We start from the raw sequence: 16,307 nt of genomic DNA on the forward strand, positions 1-16,307 counted from the left end.
GCTGGGAAGAGCCCCGACCCTGTCAGACGAGGAGGGTGCATGCCAGTGTACAAAAATCACACCGTGTTCGTGGTGTGTGGGAGCTTCCGGAGGCCTGCAAGGCGCTCGAGTCTGACTGCACCAGAAGCTCACGGGTGTTCGGGAAGAACTGCAGCACGCTTACTGTCACGTGGCCTATTTTACGTTATTCATCTTCATTTCATCGTAATTTCGGTTCACGAACCATAGAAGTTAATAAAAGATAACATTTATAACACTCAGTAAAATACAGTAAGATATGATGCTTACACAAAAGTTGTCAGTTCAGCAATCCCATGATGCATGTTTTTAAATATTATGTGCAAGATTTGCATAGGGTATGTCATGTTTTGGGTCTGTCTTCACTGCCCATGTTTACAGATAGATTACATATATGTAGTGCACGTGCATAGCGAACAATCACATCAACCAGATTAGTTTTTCAGTAGAGTTACGTAAAAACAATTCAATAGAATTTATGATTTGTCACCCTCTGTCCTCATTATCAAAATTTACGTGTGGATTCAGTAAAGTGCATGTGCATAGTGAGCAGTTAAACAAACCAAACAGTTTGTTATAGTAGGACATGTAAAACTATTTCAGGAGAGTTTAAAAAAAGAAAATTATTAATCATTGTCAAGGAGCGATTTGGCGATGAAATATACTAGATTTGCTCTATCGAAGTGTAATATAAACGTTTAAGAGAAGGCATTAGAGCATGAACCCTCTCTTTTTTTGTAGATAGCCTACCCCCAGTAGGAATCTACTGACCCCAAAGACAATTATTAGCGAGCTGTCTGTTTTTAGTATTCTTAGAGCCTCGAGGTATTTCTTGGTCATCAGTCTCAGACACAGCAGCTTTATCCATTTCCTTCAAAGGCTGGCATATGCTGGACAAAACAATTATATGTGCACAACATCTCCTACTGGGTCTTGCAAACATATGGGGCATTTAGCTTCTGGTCCCACTGCTTAGTAACATGACCACTTAGATGAGATTGCGTTGATCTGGAGGGTTTCATATCGGAATTTCAGATAGAGGGTTTTGGCTAGCTGCGGCTGGATTTCGTCCAGGAATAGTTCAAAGCTTGGAGTCTTCCCACTGTACCATTAGATGTGGACCTGTTTAGGATAACATTTCAATAGATGTGTTTAATTTCTTTTTTTGCATTTGTCACTAGTGTGCTAAGGTTTAATCAAAATCTGCTCAAGTCCAGTTTAAAAAGCCAAGATCGTACGTGGATAAGCCAGGGGAATGTAAGTGGGGCATCCAAATCCAGTAACTCTCTTAGACCATTCCTGTATACATGTAGTTCCTCAGTGGTCCACATTCTGACCCAATAGAGTAAAGGTCTCAAAGCTGCTAAATGCTCCAATTTCTTGATACCGATGTCATAAAATAGGGGAAGCAATGGGGTATTCCGGGGAAGTACTGTAAACATTCGCATGTTTTCCGCGGCTATTAGTTGGATGAGGTTTCTCTACCCCATAGTTCAGACCCGTTAAGTGCAGAGGATTGGGCTCTATATCTGTAGACCTCCAGAGCCGGGAAGATTGCCTTGGACTCCGTTACAAGCTGTCTCTTGGCAATCGGTATTGTATTTTGTATTAAGATTGTCTTGACCTCATTTATATGTGGCTTCCAGGGGAGTTTTGAGTCCAGTATCATCCCAAGATAAAAAAAAATTTGATACACGGTGTGTCATCTAAAACCAATTTGTTGTTAAAATATTTGTTTGGTCTAATGGCCATATACTTAGTCTTAGCGGGATTGATTTCTAGGCCCTTTTGATCTGCAGTAATTACTAAAACAATCTAGCAGCGTTTGGAGCCCTCCAGGGGTCTGCGATAGGAAGCGCATGTGTGAGCCCCACTCAATTTTGGTGAGTCGTGAATGCATTTCTGCAAATATTGGACAAGGTCGTTCACATATAGTAAGAAAAGGGTAGGGGCCAAGACACAACCCTGTCTCACACCCCTTCTAACATGGGTGGCTTCTGTAGTTTCCCCTCCAGGGCCCCAATGCACATTGCGAAATTGTCTTGGTGGAGTCTGACTATCTGGGACAGGATCTCCTCAGGGACTTCTTGTTGCCGTAATGTTTTCCATAGGCCGGCCCTTGGTATAGAATCAAACGCTGCTTTCAAATCTATGAAAGCAACGTATAGGTGCTGGCCTTAACTTTTACGTATTTCCAGGCTATGCATGTGAGTCTAAAGACTTGATCTATCGTGCTTGTCTTAGGCCTAAAGCCTGCTTGATATGCTGAGACGATGTCATTATCTAATATCCAATAATTTAGTTCATTCAGGATTTGTCTCGCATAAACCTTTTGAAGGATGTGTATTAAACTTATGGGCCGATAGTTGCCTGGATCATCTTTGCTACCCTTCTTGTGAATAGGGACAATTTCGTCTCCCCTTCATGACTCTGGGATGGGTACCCCTGCTGCCACTGCATTGGTTAAAAGGTTTATGTATGGCACCCAGATCTCTGGTGCGTAGCTCAAGAGATCGCCCGGTATTTTATCTGGGCCTGGAGCCTTCCCTAATTTGATGGTTCCTATGGCCAGTCTGGTGTCATCCATAGTAAATTGAAGAGCCTGGCCCACTGGTTTGTCCGCAAGACACTCTTGGAATACACTAGGGATTGGATCTGGCTCAGAAGTCTTTGAGTACAAGTATGAGAAGTGCCTGGACCATGTTGCAGCGTCCAGATGGTGCTCTGTGCCAGTCCTGCCCGTTTCATGGCCATGTGCCATAATCCTCCAAAATGAGGAATGATCATTTGTTTTGGGTGCAATTATAAGCTCATCCCAATTGGCATCATCCCAGCTCTTTAATGTTTGCTTTTGCGCTTTTTTATAATCTAGCCACAGCTGCCTAATTTGTGATATGTTTTCATCTTTAAGAGCCACTAATAATCTTCGTTAAGCTAGAGAGCAGTCTTTGTTATACCAGGTGGCATTGGAATGGTTCCTGTGTCCTTGATTTAGGTCTAATTTGTAGGGTTTCGTTAAGGACATCTCAATAATCTCGGCCAAATGGAGGTGTATTTGTGTTATGGGTATCTGGTCCAAACGGACCTCAACATAGGGAGCAAAGGCGTCACAGAACACGTTATAGATGCGAGTGAGGGGCTCAGTTTGGTCAATCACAGATGACCATTTAATTGATCTACGATTATTACTCAAAGAGAGTTGCGAGGGAATGTTCTTGTCTACAATAGTGCGAGTCGCAATCAGACTCCCTGTTAGGTTAAGACAATGGGAAATGGTCGCTCGCTTCTCTATTGTCTACTTTAAAATCATCGATGTATCCCCAGTGTATTGTGGTCAACAGGATGTAGTCTATTCTGGATTTAGACCTGCCCCTACTGAAGGTGTTTGAACATTGTATTTCCAAGGGCAGCCTGCCCTTACAAGCCCTCTGCCCTCCTTCTGCAGTGAAGTGAACTAATTGCATAGCTGCTACGGAGCAAGGCACGGAGTGATTTGTGTTGATTGTTCAGATCCCTCTAGCCAGATCTTCATCCTCAAAAACTGTTTCTAACCCTATTATGGTTCGAAGCAACAATTAAGCCCCCCCCCCCACAAGGATGACTCCCTTAGGATCTATAGAATCTAAGACTGCCTCCAGCTTGTGTATTATTGAAGATTCTTTCGAAAGCGGCCTTGGCCTTATGTAAATATTAAAAACATAACAGTTGGTCTGGTTTGTGGATATCAGCATTAAGCCAAGTATATCTGGAGGATTGGTATTCAGCACTTCTATGGTTAGATTCATATTAATCTTTACCCATGTGACCAACCCACCCGATGGTCCCCCCTTTTTAGATGGTAGGGCTTCCACACTGAAGGCCCTATATCCCGGTTTGAAGGGAGGTTCAGTTAGTAGGTTTCTTGAGATAGGAAAAGATCAAAGTTTGCTATGTAATCTTGCCAGCTGGGGTCTAGAAGTTTTTGCTTTAACCCGGCGACATTCCAAGAGATAATCCTAATGCCCCCTGGAAATGTGGTAGGCGCTTGTTCCAGGGGCATATTTCCATAGGGCGTAACGCCCATAGGTATCGTACTATGCCTCTGTGTGCCATTTATTGTTAGTTTGCCAATCATTGTGGGATTACAGGTACTATCGGGTCTGTTAGTTACGGGGTCAGACCTTATTATAGCGTCCCTCTCCCTCAATAGTCAGTCGACTTGATCCAATATTTCTAGTTGTGAATGATCTAGTGAGGGATTATTGTTTTTCTCGGGTAAGGTGTTAAGTTGCTTAAATCCAATTCTTGATTCCACCAGGCTGTGTGTGCGAAAATCTAGGCCTACCAGGCTGTCTACAAAGAATTTGGACTGAAAGGATAGTTCTATGTTGTCCAGGTTTGAGACAGGAGCCGTTCCACTTTGATTATGTCTAATCTAATGATAGATAAACAGTGGTGCCTGTGCCTAATCCAGTGGGCTACTTTATTCTTTAAAGAGTCTTCATCTTCTCTGTCGCTCCGTTTTAATTTAGGGACATTTGTCATAAATACTTTGTAGACTCCACTGCTGTTCTTATTATAATGCATGGCTTGCTGGTGAGTGAAAAAGGGTCTATTAGTCCTGCCTGCCTGTAATTTTATCAAGTCCTCTTGAGCTATAGCCTGGCTTCACCATCTATGGTGAATTAAAGTGGAGTTCAAGTCGTTTGGGGTTTGCGTGGTTGATGTGCCCTATACGTTACATCCTCCCTCGTTGTTTTGCAGTTTTCCACTCCCCAATGTCTGCCAGGTGCATCAGATCGGCCGATGCGGGTATCAAGTCCGGGTGCTACTGGGTGGTGGTTAGGATTAGCTGGGTATACTACTCTCCCTGTACATATTCTAGGATGTCCTTGGTGAGGCAATCTAGATGGTCCCCCAGTGCATGTGTTGTGTGCCTGGGTGGTGTTATTTCCCTCAGATGAATAGCTTTTTGTGTTCCTATGCTTTCATTATCACTTCCACTATTAAGATGGATAGATACCCCGATTAGCTCTTTTAAGTCGCATAGCTCTCCCATCAGTTTATTTAGTTTTTGGTGTAGCTCGATGAAAGATTTATTGCTTCCTAAACTTTGAGTTTGTGTCGGCTTGCCTGCACCGCTACGCAAATTGGGAGTGTGCTTCTGAATCAATTTCCCTCGTTCCAAACTACTTTGGTTTACCATTAGAATTAAGGGTGCGTATCTGCTTGTGCATTCAATTGTGATAACCTTGCTATCACTTTCTGTAATCCCATTTGTGGTTACATTTGAAAATGGCTGCATCAGTTTCTGCCGCGCTCCCCTTCACATTACACACGGGGGACCTATGAGGAACAGGAGCGGAGTCTTGCGGCTGAGTCTCATCAGGGGCATGGTGGACAATAATGTTCCGTGCAGGAATTTCCCCACTACTCTCCTTGACCCGTTTCCTATAGAAGGCAGATATCCTTTTTGAGCCTTCACTAGTTAACTTTTTCCCATTGGATAGATGTGTTTCCACCTCCTCAATTAAGTCATCAATTCCTCCTAAGGTGCAATTGTCTGCTGCTGTTTTCTTATATTTAGCAATTTTGGGGTCTTTGCTTTTCCCTGTAGCAGCGTCTGTAGCCTTTCTTTTGCCCATTTCTATTGGGGAGGTGTGATGTAGTTGAGGTGCCGTAGGCTGGGTGCCTGAGGTTCCAAAAGTAAATAATAAATGGCCCAATTCAACAGTCAATGCAGATTTAGATCATAGGCCCATTCACCCTTGTCTGGACAAATGCACAGTGCGCAGAAGATTGTAGACTTTGCCGTGTTCCGAGACAAAGGTAATGACCTACTTGTGTACTGGAGCGTCGGTCTCGTGGAGCGATGCACCAAGGGGGATGGCCCTGCCCTGCCACCTCCTGTCTCGGACAGGCTCAGACAGGCCCGCCCTTGGCCCGGACTTTGCCCGGGCACGCTGCGCACATCACACGGCAGCGGCGCCCTGCCGCGGTGCAGCTGGGACTGGTAGTCCTCCCCCCGGTCTCCTCTAGTGTCAGCAGACGGCTTCCCACGTTATTGCCTGGGACGGAGTTTTATTCAAGTATTAGTAGTTGTGGCTTGCACTTACACCTTGACTAAAGCATTAAAAACAAGCATTTGCAATGCAATAGGTCTCACATTTACGCGAGTTTAAGCTATTGGCATTGTAAATGACTGAGTTTTATTAATGTTTTAAAAACATAAATAAAAGGCATTGTCACTTACAATGCCAATAGCTCGAACGCGTGTAAATGGCTGACCTATTGCAAATGGTAGGCATCATGGACAACGTGAGGGCAGGGGGGGAGGCACGGACAACGGGAGTGGGGTAAACAAAGCAGGTCAATGGGAGGGAGGGCAGGAGGGTGGGTTGGGAGAAGGCACGTGCAATGGGAGGGAGGGCGAGGTTGTAAAGACGACATCAAAGCAGTCGTGCCTGCAGTAAGAGAAACTGGATAAAGAAAGTAGTGCTCACAGTCTAAATAACACGTACCTTGTAACAACCGAAGTAAAGGAGCCATTCGCCATGGGAGATGAAAAATGAAGAGGAGGCGGTACTAATGAGGGACTAACAAGCTTATTTATGAATCAGAAGCCAGCATTTAGGACGGACAATGACACAAGCCACTTGCAAATATGGGCGAAGAGTGGAAGGGGCTTCTATTCCCTACAGCAGATTGCCAGAGCAGCACATGCGCACAGGCTCAGGCTCAGCCTAAAAATCAGCTACACAGGATAGACAAAATAAAGGATTACCTTCAAGTATACAAGGCATCTATGAGATTTAAATTCCGATGAATGCGTATACATTCGAGATGCAAATACGTTCCCTCAAGCATTGCATTGCAAGCACGCCTGGGGCCTTGCAATGCAAACAGCCAGTTGCATGCTGGGTGGAGCCCTTGTAAAGTCTATGTGTATTTAAAAGTACTGGTAACATTAAGTCTATAAAAACCGATGTTATCAGCAAGAAATCTCTGCCAGCATTAGCTTCTTACCATATCCTTGATAATCATTAATCCCTCCTGTCTTCTGCATATATTTCCCCCAGACTAATAGATGGTTACTTAAGTTTACTTATTTTTCCAGCTTACAATAAAGCCATACAATAATGATCATAAAATAAACACATTACAGATTCCCTCTGTACATATCATAGATTAAAACATATTAAGGACTACCCATGATATAGAAATATAAAACATTTCCTTCATTGTACCCATCCTTAGGCTAAAATACCTCACTCCTACACACCCTGACATAAATTTACAGCCCAACAGATTAATAGTAAACCCCAGTGGACTAACAGTTAGTTCAAGTGTTTTTCTCAAGTAGTATAGTATGAAAAAAGTCCAAAAAGTTATTGTGACTATCGCCCACCATATAAATAACAAATAAAGCCAACATTTCGAGGCAGAAGACACACAAAAACAACTAGTAGCAGAATAATAATTACATACTTAGAGCATCTATTACATATTAAAAAAGGCCAGTTAGTGTCGCCTATCTGCTAAAAAGTGTGTGTGTGGGGGGGGGGGGGGGGGGGGAGACATTGACTATCGACTATTATACAGAGTTATCAGGATTTAAACCATGCAATCATTGGTGTCCTCGACTAAGCAAAACATAATGAAGTGCTGTGCATAATGGTCCTATAAGCCAACTTTAGTCTTTGATGGCCTTAGCATGGCGATCCATCTCACTGGCCTTGTCTGTGGAAATGGCTAATAAACTGCACGCGTATGAAACGAGGTCTAGAATTTATTGCATTCATACTAATAAAAACCTGTGATGCCTTTAGGCAGATGTATATAGCCTGTCTTCATGTATCCTTCAGATACATATAACCTGCAAAAGTTCATTGAGTGCTGTGTATGACAGTCATATGAGCCAACTCTAGTCCTCAGTGGCCTTAAAAATATGGATCCGTCGAGCTGGCCTTGTCTGTATAAATGGCTATTAAAGTGCACTTATGCAAAGCATGGCCTAAAAATATAAGGCGTCCGTACCATTGAGGAAACTTGGTTGCCTTCAGGCAGCTGCTTATACCCTGAAAGAAGCAGCTGACTATTATAAAAAAAATTTAAAAAAATAAACACGGACCAATTATTGGTATCCAGCTAATAAAGTGCTACGTGTGATCATCACGTAAGCCAGCTCTGGTCTTAATAACTTGAAGTGTAAATCCTTTCCAGTGACCTTATCTGAGCAACTGACTATAAAATATATTCTTAAAAACCAACAGTGGACTTGAACTGCCTTTGGGCAGCCTGAAAAGGCAGCTATACAATATATGTTGCTGCTAATCAACCGCTCACATGTAAAATAAAGGCTAAAATTAATCTTTATAAGCAAGTATATCATGACATCTTTACATAATCGTTGTATAGCCTACATCTAAATGGTAAAACACACATGATCAAATAGCAAACATACTACCATCTCTTACAATGCGATTGATGTACAATTTAGGTATTACTAGCAGAAGTTCGGAGCAATGGCAGCGAGTGGTCTTGCTTAGTGGGCCAGCTTGCTGGGATCGTTAATCACAAGCCTGTTTTTTATCCAATCATCTGGCTTTCCATGCAGCATATATGTAGGATGCTGTAGCCTGATACATTTCCAAACAATCTGTTCTGTAGCAGGTTGTTAGTGCATCCTTGCAGTACCTGGTACTGTATTTTAATAAAAAGAGGGGGCAGAGATAAAACCTTCGAGAGGTTAGTGACCAAACACAGAGCTGCATAAAGTGCAAAAGTGTTTCTTCGCTGCCCAGAGACCAGCTGCACGAGTCAGAGCTCGGCCCACAAGCCTAAGACTAGGATTTAGTAACAGACTGGTTCTGTAGGGTTCCTAATCTGAACCTCAGACCTAGAGTCCTTTTCTCAGGTGGCTAAATTAAATCAAAGAATGGCTCCCAAAGAGGTTCAGACTTCAAAGCCATATATTTTGTCAGTAGAGCACTTCTCTTAGCCTCGTGCTTATGCCACGTAAAAGCCCCATATTTCTTTTTCACCATTTGTAATGTGACTTTATTAATTGTTTCTGGATTGGGCCATAAATCTGAGCAGTAAATTAGAGTAAGAATTTGGCCAACATGTCTAAATGTGTAAACCAGTACCCTACGGGACGAAAGACCGTAAAGTCCTCCACTGAGGGCCATCCCAACTGCGCTCTAAGTATTACCACTGGAGTTCCTGAGCCTTGATGTAATAATCACCTCAAAAAGGGCTTTTCCAGTGTTTGTAAAGCCTGCAACGCAGGAGATGGCTACTCTGCTAGAGGCATAGAGAGACCGGATCTCAGCACTGGAAGGATGAAAGGCTAACGGGATCTGCTGGGATTCAAACCTGTCATCTTTGCACACATTTCATCAATTTAAGACTTAATCCACCAAGCTTACTTGGTGGCCCCTGCAGTGTGTCTTAAACCCTAATGCAAAATGTCCCTCAGTTGGGTAGTAGTTGAAAGCCATAATTGGGGTCCAGTGGGCCCCTCACACCTTAAGGCCTCGGTGCCACTGCACAAGCTGCACTAATGCTAGCCAAGTGCCTCACAGCCCGCGCAGCAGACTGCTAATGGATTGGGTCGGGGGAGGGGGGGTCGCTGACGTGGGGCATTACATCATGCCCCATCCTCTGTGTGTTGACAGCCCTCGATAAGTTATGCCCCGTCCTGAAATAGCCTATCTCCCCCCTTGGTCCTGTGTGTATGCCTCGCTGAGGTTTCATTTCTGGTGGTGTTTTTGCCGCTCTCCCTCTGTGTACTCCCTTCTCCTCACAACCCGCCCCACACCAGACTGCTCACTCTAGGTGGTGCGTTGCCAACTTGCCACCCCCAGTGGCCTCTCCAGAAATGATTCACAGTGAGTGGTGAGGGGCACACAAAGGGTCACCGATTACACTGGTGCCTCATCACGGGCAAAGAGTCCAAGCGCCCACGCACGCGCGCGCGAATTGTCCACTTGCTTCGCAGTTAATCATGTATTCAGTCTTCATTTCACCTTATTTCATTCTTTCTTTCCCTTGTTTCTTTCTCTTTGTTGTCATTCCTCCCCGCCCCACTCTCCCCCATTTTCTTTAAATGTTATCTCACTTCTATTTACTTTACGTCTCATGTGTACTTTGTTTTTTCCTCTACAGCCCTGCTACCCTCAAAAGGCTTAGCTAAACTCCTACAGTCTTGCTTTCTGGTTTTATTTTAGGCTTCTTAGCTTAACCTCAAGCCTGGCGATGGGATAGTTCAGTGGCCTGCCATATGAGGGCCATTTCAGGGGTTAGTCCTCACTGTGCATCCCCAGTGACTGCATATACATTAACTGCACAAAATTACGCTGCAGACACACACTGCAAGCATGTATATACTCGCGGTTCTTTTTTCTCTAGCACACACAGAGCATATACAATAAGCACACAATCACTGCACACACTCCCGTCACTGATATACTGATGCACACCAGCATGCATGCCGCAGACACTCAAAAAGTATACTCACTGTGTTTTCACTCACTGCAGATACTGCATGCCCACAGTCACAGCACCAATACAATGACACTTCTCTCTGGAAGTCAGAGCACACAATAGCCTAGCAATCACTGCACAATCAATGTAATGACCACATGAACATTGATTGACATACTTAGGTGCGCACGCATGCAAGTACATAACCATGTTGCGCCGACACTCTCGCTGGCTGAGCATTCCATGACTCCAAAGACTATAAACACATGAACGCTTACTGCAACAACACGTTCATGTCACACAAGGGCAGGGACGGACAGTCCTTGCAATGGCTGCACTGACACTCGGACATCCATTACCACTATCCTTCTCAATCCAAAATAACTAACTAACATATCCACCATTCAAATTACTTTCAAATTTCACTATACTAATTCACCACTAATCTTTTATGGGTTCCTGCTTAGCGTGCTGCTTGCCGAAAAAGCGCTTTAACACCCCATCAGGGGTAGCAAGCGTTATACAAATGCAAACCTTGTCCCTCTTCTATCCCTCAGCTATTCACCTGAATTCAAATAACTGACTAACATATCCACCATTCAAATTACTTTCAAATTTCACTATACTAATTCACCACTAATCCTTAAAGGGTTCTGGAGTAGCATTGTACTCGCCGCAGAAGCGCTTCGACGCCTCCTCAGGGGTAGCAAGCGCTATATAAATGCAATTACAATACAATACAATACAATAGCGAACACGGCAGTGGTCACGGTGTGGTAATAAAGCGCTCAGTTTTACTGATATATTGCTGCCTGTAACTCCTGGTTGCAGTATTATTATACAAATGCAATCAGCCCATTTGGAATGGGGAATAACAGGCAGAAATCCGTGTTATTAGTACGATGTGTGTAATTTCATAATTCCGTACAGCCGCTTCCCTGGGATAAGAGCCTGCAGGTTTGACCTGAAGGATTTGTCCACAGAAACCAATGTGGCATTACCGCATGATGAATACCGTGGGCCTAGTAGTACTCATGTTTCTGCCCAAGTCGGTACCGAGGCCACTCACATGAAGCACTCACTGCACAGCACACTTCCTGCACGTACTTTGTCTCTCACACACAGGCACAAAAGTAAAGAGCCTCTGTGGACACTCACAGCAGGGACATGCAGAGATGCTTCACGGACTCACTGTGTGCTTCCATTCATGGTATAGGCACACAGTGGCCAGCTACTGCACACATACACTTATTGTGAATCACAAACATATATACTGTACCACCACACTAACGCTTCACTCACTAGAGGCTCCCTCTTCCCTGTCCTCGATGCTGACAAAGCCGAAAGGCGCTTTAACGCTTCGTCAGGAGTAGTAAGCGCTGTACAAGTGCAATTACAACATAAAACCCCATCCACCCGACCCACCGCTCCTCTTAACTCTAGATCACCTATCCCTCATACAGACTCCAACACGCATTGGCAAAGCCAACAGGTCTAGTTTCGACGCACCAATGCATTTGAACACAATCATTCAAAAAATGCAGTTTACATGTGTTGTAAGCACAAATGTTGTTTATGACACGAGGGCCAAACCTATTGGCATTTCCAATCCTGGGGGAAAATGCAAGGAGATCTCTACTGTTAAAATGCTGTTTCAACCAGAGTGCTACAATTGTTGCACTCAACCTCGCCATATCCCTTGTTCATTAATATACTTTTTAGAGAAGTCGTCTTGATGAAGAGTTATGTTTAGAAAAAAAAGTGCATAGCAAAATGTAGTTCCTCCTTAAGGAACAAAGTGTGACATACAGCTTTCTTAAATAAAATCTCCAGTGTTCTCAGCAAATGTGCTGTTAGGGCTTGTTGGTGTAGCTGTACCGTAAGAGTGTAGTATAGTGGTACTAGAGTTCAGCTGTCTGCAACTATCTCTGTGAAGCTCCCAGGGATGGGCTAGTCTAAAGGTTGGAGGGAAGAAACAAGTGCTGTGTGCTGCCACTTCCCCTGGAGTGTGGGCTGGGGTGTCCAGGGGTGGCCTAGTGGTAACTCAATGTTAAAACATTGTCCTCAACTGAGGCCAGTGACACCAGGGTCAGCAGCAGAGCCCTGCACACTAATATCCTGCTCTGTCTACCTCTTAAGTACAGAAGGGGATCATGGAAAAGCCTGCTTACTTAAAACAAGCATTGGCATAGCCGATAGGTCTCGCCTTTGGGACCTTATAAGTGTTTAGCCATGCAACGGTTGATGCTGTCGCACCAAAGATATTGTGCTGCATAACTAAATACTTAGACGGTCCCAAAAGCGAGACCTATTGGCTATGCCAATGCTTGTTACACTTGACTCTCCCAAGGAAGTGATAGTAAGCAGAGCATACCCCACGGTGCAATAGAGGGATTGCGACTCAGAAACAGCTAAAAAAAAAAGCCCCACTGTGCTGGGATCAGTATGGCCCTCAGGCACCCCAGAGATCTTACTTTGTGGCCCCTGGTAAAATTTGAGTGCCCATGAGCTAGACATTTTCACACAGCAGGGCTGTGGAGACGGGTTCATTCCAACAGCACAGCACGCAACACAGCAGATGATTCATAGGCGGACAAAGGTTTCAGTTTATTTCTCTCGGCAGAAGACCTCCGGAATAAGGTCATGTTTGTCCGAGTTAAAAGATGGCGCTGCTGAGCAGTCCAGTGGTTTTTCCGAATTGAATGCTTTTGCTTCTTGGGAGCAGGGTTGGACTGGGAAAGAAAATAAGCCCGGGCACCAAAAAAAGTGGCCTCCATAAATGAATTAGACAGCTAAAAAAGCGGCCCATGTAACACATGTGTACAAAGTGGATCGGTTTTGAATTTGTAAGGACATGCTATATGTGTTTTGCAAGTATGGAAGGATGCATGGATTTGAGCTTGCTGCATGCACTGTTTTTATTCAGGACAGACACATAGGTGCACTCATCGACAAACATGTAAATCCAGTCTGAACTCGGTTTTTCAGTAGCCCCTGTTCCTTTACCTCTCTTTTTTAATACACATTGAGTGTGTGAGGAGCGGTTTTCATTTTAGCACAGCATTCACCCGCAGGTACCTTGGCTGTACGAATAATGAAAAGAACCGAAAGTTGTCCACCGCCAGCAGGGCCAGGAAATTGTTGGCCCAGATGCGGGCTTGGTACAAAAGCTTGTAAGGTAGGAACAGAGAGTTCACGGTTGAAAACAAAAAAATGCAGAACAAAAAACATCATCTTTAGGGGCTCTTCTTGAAAACGTGTCTGAGTGGCTCAAATGTTGATTAGAAAAGCAGAAGACCCGAACTGTAATCCCACCTGGATCGAGTCTGTGCGATCACGGACAGATCGCTTCATCTTCGTGTTCCACAGTTCCAAACACCTGCGTAAACAGGCACCAGCTAGAAACAGGGTCTGGTTTAAAAATGTAATAGCTTACATTAAAGTTGGAGCAGACTTTATTGTAAATAGGGATCAGGGTGAGTTTAAGGTCACACAGGAAACAGTACAGGCGCCAGGATTTCACATTTCGGAAAACATACCACTTTAAAAAAACTTCCAAAGTCATGTTTAATACCCTGTAGAGCAGGTACAACAAGTGAGTGCAGCGGTCTTCACGGCTCCTTTCAAAGCGTTTACCAGATGGAAGGGGTAGGAGGTGTCATTAGATGCCGGTTTTTGGAAAGCCCTTGGTCCTGCTGGCGCCTCTGCACTTTTTCCAGCTTCCCGTGCTTTAAACAGAGCTCTGAAAGGGAGAAGAGAGTTGGGGTGGGGGCAAGAATGGAAGGTCAGAAAGAGATAGTGCGAGGGGAGGAAATGAGCGGGAATGGTATGAACATGTTTCCAGTGCTGATTTTAACTCCCAGTCCGGCCCGGGCCTTGCTGTCCACTGGCACGTGGCACGGTGCCAGCCACGTCTGGGTCCTCGGTCAATTATATACAAACTTTCCACCGTCCTGTCACGCGGACACGTCACCTCAGAGCTCGATGTAAGCGGTATAGGGACGAGTATGGCAGGGCCGTGACACGCCAGGCATCCCATGCATTGTGCATGAAACTAGCCCACGCTGAATATACACGCAGAGCGTCCACTGACTGACAAGATCTGTCCACCATCTTAGACACAGGCTGACTGACGTACATAAACCTGTGCAAGCACTAAACGGCAATGGGTGAAAATGGCCACTGGTTAGCGGGGGTGGGGTGTGGGGGAGGATCCTGCCCCTTGTAGAGGATCGCCATATGAGCACTTGTGTGAACCTGGGCTCCCACGGAAGAAGAAACTGGGGTTGCTATTCGCGCAGGGCACACTTTCCTATAGGTAAATTAATGAATGTGACATTTAATGCCACCCTGGGCTCGAATCAAACTTGAAGCACAACAAATGTTCGTAAATGGGGATTCAGGGTAAATACGGTGTGGAAAGCATCATTCATGAGAACCAAACATTACAAATTAAGAAAATTACTGCTTTCGGTGATTCGGACACATCTCACTGGTGTGTTCACAGGCAACAGTTTCATCAGACCCTGCACCAAAGCCCTGCGATGAAACTTGTGCCACCTCATGAAATGGGCATTCTCACAGCAAACCACAGGGCGACTACTGTTAGTGTGCCACCAGAAACCCACAAGACGGGCATCTAGGGATACTTCTACAGAAAAACCACAAAAGAATCCAGACAAGCACGTGAATGAAAGAAACAGGAACAAGCACGCGAGTGGTGCGTGCGTGCGCGCGCCTCGCGCTAAAAATGAAATAAACAGGAACAACACGCGAGTGGTGCGTGCGCGCGCTTCGCGCTTAAAGTGAAAGAAACAGGAACAACATGCGAGTGGTGCGTGCGTTCGCGCGCCTAGCACTAAAAGTGAAAGAAACGAACAACACGCAAATGGTGAGCGCACGCTTAATGAGGCATAACGAGAGAGGAAAGCCAGATGGCGCCTCTGCTCGTGCCTGTGCGCGTAACCGTACGCAATATGCCACACAAAAAGCTGTGGTAGGGCTTTTTAAAGCTCACTCACTAAATGTCTCGCCAGAGCAGCGCATGAGCTGGCTCAGGCGAGACCTAAAAAATATATACCATTTTACAGAGTCTCAGAAAAATTGAGTGAGAAACTATTTCGTACATTCTTGCTTTTGGGCAAAATATCAAAGATGGGAGAGGCTTTTTGGTAGAGGACGGGTGTTGAAAGTGTAACAAATCGTGTTCTTTAATTATATTTTGGATTCAAATTATGGGTCTGCAAATTAGGACACATAGAGTCAACAATGAATATACTCTGCATTTTAACATGGAGGCTGGAATTTTAGATAAGTGGAAGACGGCACCAGACCCGAAGGTGCCGGAGCATCCATGAGCTTCTTAGTCACGACCTGGATCTCCTCTTGTGGTGTCGCTCATGGTAGCCCCTTGTGCTGCTGGGAGTGAGGCGTAATAGGGTAGTGGTGCAGATCATTGCCCTAAAGACTGCTTTTGAACTAGGATGAGAGGAGAGAGACGTGCAGGAGATGGTGTGGTAAAAAAACACTCAGTCTTACCAATACCTTGCTGTCTATAGTTCCTGGTTGCAGTGTTATTCCAAGACTACAAGTAGCCCATATGGAACGAGGAATACCCTGCGGAAATCGGTGTTACTGCAACGATAAGTATGTCATTCTATAATTCCGCACTTTTCCCTGGGATAAAAGCCCCAATGTTTGACCTGAAGGATCTGCCCCCAGAAACCAATGTGGTGTTACCGCATGCTGTAATAGCATGGGGCTGGTTGTACCAATTTGGGTCCAGATTCATGTTTCTGTCCAAATTGACATTCAGGCCACTC

General features: G+C 44.7%; 1 protein-coding gene across 5 annotated transcripts in view; it reads right to left on the reverse strand.

Annotated features, from left to right (window-relative positions):
* The window catches only part of BCL9L (BCL9 like), a 174,573-nt gene that overhangs the window by 90,276 nt on the left and 67,990 nt on the right, over positions 1-16,307 (reverse strand). The window lies entirely within an intron of this gene.

The sequence above is a fragment of the Triturus cristatus genome, chromosome 3_1 (assembly GCF_964204655.1).
Source record: "Triturus cristatus chromosome 3_1, aTriCri1.1, whole genome shotgun sequence".
NCBI lineage: Eukaryota > Metazoa > Chordata > Amphibia > Caudata > Salamandridae > Triturus > Triturus cristatus.